The sequence below is a fragment of the Pinus tabuliformis genome, chromosome 8, assembly GCF_031772625.1.
Source record: "Pinus tabuliformis cultivar Carrire ecotype Pingquan chromosome 8, CPIR1, whole genome shotgun sequence".
NCBI classification, from domain to species: Eukaryota; Viridiplantae; Streptophyta; class Pinopsida; order Pinales; family Pinaceae; genus Pinus; species Pinus tabuliformis.
Window position 1 is genome coordinate 715,877,873 of NC_142294.1, and position 4,862 is coordinate 715,882,734.

Below are 4,862 nucleotides of genomic sequence, written 5' to 3' on the forward strand. Positions count from 1 at the left end.
CAGCAGGCAGCTCAGGAAAATTTCTACTGATCTAACAGCCCAACGTAACACTTGATGGAGCTGATCTGAGAGATTAATTGGAGCATATCCCTTGAATGATACAGTAAATAGAACGCCAGTCAACAAACAAGCGTATATCAGTGAATCAACCATGCCAGACCATGATGCAACAGACCTATTGAACAAAAAAAAAAATTGCGGCCTGCAAACAAAAAACTGAGATCCAGCCTCCTTGGCCTCTCCTCGCGGCCTCCAGGCGAGTCCAGCCTCATCCGATCCTCCAAGCTATCAGAACATTGATATCTCTGTAACAATCATATGCAGGAAACAATCTATTCCCACAAAGAAACATTGTCCAGATCTCTCTAATCTCGGTAGCAAATCGCCCCCACGACCTTTTCGTGCATACCCATCGATAGCATTGCCAACATTCAGTTCGTTGCAGCAATCGATGATATTGAGACCCGGATCTGCCAGCAGAAGGTTTAGCAGGTGAGATTGAAGTCCTCGGGAATAGAGAAAACATCACTAACCCCAACCTCAACGAGCCTCATTGCCAGGTGACGCCCTGGTGTTGAGGAGGGAGCCATCAGAGATACTCCCGCATGTTCACTCGGCAATGGGAAAGCTAGTAATTTGTTGCAGGTGATGGTCACGTGGAGTCCCACGACCTACAAGCAGCATCGTAACTCACCATCCATCGAAAATAGATACCCATCATGATGAAAGTTACAACCAGCAGAATGTCGAATTGAATGGAAAATCAGAGTTTCTATTTTGCTTCAGAAAAGGGTTCAGCACAAATAGCTTCTATTGTATAACTAACACTTTTAAAGAAGTTATCACCATAAATAGCAAAGATATGCGTGCCAGCCTTTTGCTCAGTCAATTCACATGGCTGAAAACCATCAAGATTCTTAAAAAAAAAATGCAACGTCTGGATCTTTGGAAATTTCAATTTCATTTGCAGTGGTGTCTAGATGATAAACTTGGAAGCGTAGGAAGTACATCCCAGTTGATGTAATTTTCCCCGTCTTTGCACTGTCTTCCTTTAAAGCAAGGCTTAACCCTCCATTCTCTTCATGCTCAAAATACAACAACTTGAATTTTCTTTTATCACAGGACACCACTCGCACTACTAGGCCTGCCTCTGCCTCCCTTTCTGTTATAGTAACAGAGTAGAAATGTGCACACTGTTTCTAACCCCTTCTCTGTACAGGTTGGCCCAAAGGAAGTGGTCTGATTGGAACTGCTCCATTTAAAGCTTCTTCCAAAATAGTTGCCGATATTGTTGTCTTGATTGGAACTCCAAGCTTGCTGAAAAGAGCAGAAAACATGGTATTCACTGCTCCTAGGCTAGATAGATCCAATTCCAATTCTTGATTCTCATTTTCAATTTCCTGAAAATCGGCCGCGTCATATTGACGACGCTTTACTGGATCCGACAGAATACCATAAGAATAAGTTATTTCCTTGAACTGTTCAGCTGCTTCAGGGTTGTTGGCATCCTTATCTGGATGAAACTTTAAAGCCTTCTTACGATAAGATGACTTGATCTCCTGATCAGATGCGTCACGAGAGACACCTAGCACCTCATATGGATCTCGTCGATATTCATCAACTCCAATTTCTCCTCTAAAGGCACCTGATGCCCCAGGCATCTTGAACCGGTGCAAATATCCAAGAAGAGTATGCTACGCAAGAGATACCAGATAAGCAACAACAGGGGTATATCGCCACAACCACCGCTGTGCTGACCAACGGAGGGTGATGGACAACAAGCAGAGGAAACCAACAAAACAATCATAAAACTCTTTATTTTTCCCTCAGCCCAGGAGGGCCCAAGCCCAGTAGGGGCCAGGCCCTCACAGGCTCTGGTACCAAGATAAAATTACTGACACTCAATAATATATTCTATTAATTATTGAATGAGGAAATTACACACATATTTATACAATCAATGGTCTTAAGATCGGAATGCTATCTTAGACGTGCAGCAGTGTGGTTGAGAGATTCTCTCAACCACACACTAAACTAGGAGAAACTATATTCTAACTTATTCCTGTTATGTAGGAACAAACTACTCAAATAGAAAATTACAACCATAGACAAGTAGGAATTAATTATTTCTAACTTACTGCAAACAATTGAGATACCCTCAATAGATGGAATAATTAGACATTTTTTACATGTGATTTTTAGTTACCTTACAAAGAGCTTGAATGTCTCAACTTATTCAACAAAGGTTAACCTTGTTACAAAATTATATATTAGATAGAAATGGAACATAAAAAATATTGCAGAAATATAAACACAGAAAATAAGAGAGACACAGATATACATGGTTCACCCAATTCGAGCTACATCCACAGAGAAACATAGTCCTTCCTTTCATATTATCCAGCAAACTAAAGAGATACAACCTATAGCAGATCTGATGTATTTCCCTCTTCTCTCACTCAATCTCTTGTCTATTCTCACTCAGAGTACAAATCTACATAGACACAATATTATTCCCTTATATATAGCAAGGTATTTCCTTATAGGTTAAAAAACCATAAATTAAACATAACTTCCATTGTCATATCTTTGCCTAATGAATGACCCAGATTAACTATGAAATTACAACATTTTACCACGAATTTCTACATCTATTTTTAGCTTTGAGGCCGCCCCTTATGGACCCCTGCAGCATATATTTTATGGGCGGTGTTGCCACCACTTTATGAACTGGGGTCCAATGTGGTGATACCTCTAAATAAATAAGATAATCAGGCTCCACACCCAATAATCTCCAACTTGGAGACTGATTATAGCAACTCCACCACTACTTCATTTGCTAGACAATGACTCCACTTTAGACCTGGTTTTTTCTCATCTTCTTCATCATACTTGAAGAACAATTGAAACTAAGCACATTCTCAGTTTCTCCTTGGTTACAACTTTTGTTAACATATCTGTAGGATTCTGGCTAGTGTGTATCTTTTCCAGCATTAAATTTCCATCTTCCAACACTGACCATATGAAATGGTACTTGAGATGTATATGTTTAGTCTTGGAATGAAATGCAAAGGTCTTTGTAAGATGTATGGAACTCTGACTATCACTATATAACTTGCCCAACTCCTTATTCTAACCCAACTCATCCAAAAACCTTTGTAACCAAATCATTTCTTTACTACCCTTTGTAGCAGCAACATACTCTGCTTCCATTGTTGAGAGTGCAGCAACACTTTACACTTTTGAGACCCACCTACAGTAAACACATACCCTGTTGTGCTCCTCCTGTTATCTTTATCACTTGCCATATCTGCATCAACATATCCCTGTAGAGATGTGTTTGAACCACAAAAGCATAATGCTTGATTTGTGGTGCCTCTCAAATACCTGAGAATCCACTTGACTGCCATCCAATGTTCTTTTCTTATATTGTTCATGTACCTACTTACAACTGACATTGCGTGTGCAATATCAGGCCTTGTGCAGACCATTACATACATTAAGCTTCCAACTGCTGAAGCATATGGAACTTTAGACATACAAGCCATTTCTTCCTGAGCCTTGGGACACTCATCCTTCCTTAATTTGAAATGGCTAGTCCTAAGGTATACTAACTAGTTTTTCATTCTTCATATTAAACCTTTTCAACACCTTTTCTATGTACTCACTTTGAGACAATGTTAATTTGTGATTCTTCTGTCTCTAGTCATTCTCATACCAAGGATTTATTTTGGAACACCCAAATCCTTCATTGCATATGAGTGTGCCAATTATCTTTTGAGCACATTTATTTCCTGTATGTTAGAACCTGCAACAAGTATGTCATCTACATACAATAAAAATATAATATAGTTGCCATCATTTTGCATTTTGAGATAACCACAGTGATGAAAGTGACATCTAGTATAACCTTGTTCAGACATAAACCTGTCAAATTTTAGATAACACTTCCTTGGAGCATGTTTTAACCCATACAAACTCTTCTTCAACCTGCACACTAGTTTCTCCTTCCCTTTTACCTCATATCCTTGTGGATGCTGCATATATATCTCTTCCTCCAAATCCCCATGGAGAAAGGTCGTCTTTACATCTAACTGATCAAGATGCAAATCTTCCTCTGCTAGTAGACTTAAACTAGTTCCGATTGAAGTCATTTTAACAACAGGAGAAAATATCTCATCAAAGTCTATACCCTTTTTTTGTGCAAAGCCTTTCACCACAAGTCTAGCTTTATACCTATTTCTACTTCCATCTTCTTCCTTCAACTTGTAAACCCATTTATTCTGCAATGTTGTTTTATGTGCAGGAAACATGACTAAGTCCCACTTATGGTTATGTGATTAGGAGTCCATCTCTTCTTTCATAGCTTGCTCCCACTTCTTCCTAGTTTCTACCTGTACTTCTTCTTCATAACATTCTGGTTCACCAGAATGAGTCATCAGTACATAATCTAAAGAAGGAGAGTATCATTTAAGGGCTCTACTTATCCGGGTAGATCTTCTAACACTACTTTCGGGTGTTTGAGGTGCTTTTTGTTGTTGTGGTTGTTGTTTTGGCCATTGATCATTATGATTTTCAGGCGCCATCACTTTTCCTGTGATCTCATGAAGTACCGTGTATTCTCTATTTTCTTTTTCTTGTTTCTTTTCCTGTAGCTGATCCTTATACAAAACCTTTTCATTGAATATAAAATCTCTTCTCCTAATGATTTTTTGTTTTTCATAATCATAAAAGTGATAACAAAAATCATTAACACGATATCCAATAAAAGTACATTTCTTTGATTTTGCCTGAAGCTTTGTTCTATTTTCTTTATTAATGTGGACAAAGGCTTCACAACCAAAAGTTCTGAAAAATGAGTA

General features: G+C 38.6%; 1 pseudogene; it reads right to left on the reverse strand.

Moving 5' to 3' along the window:
* Positions 1–1,067: 1,067 nt before the first annotated feature.
* Positions 1,068–1,661, reverse strand: LOC149237598 (chaperone protein dnaJ 16 pseudogene; annotated as a pseudogene).
* Between the last annotated feature and the right edge of the window lie 3,201 nt (positions 1,662–4,862).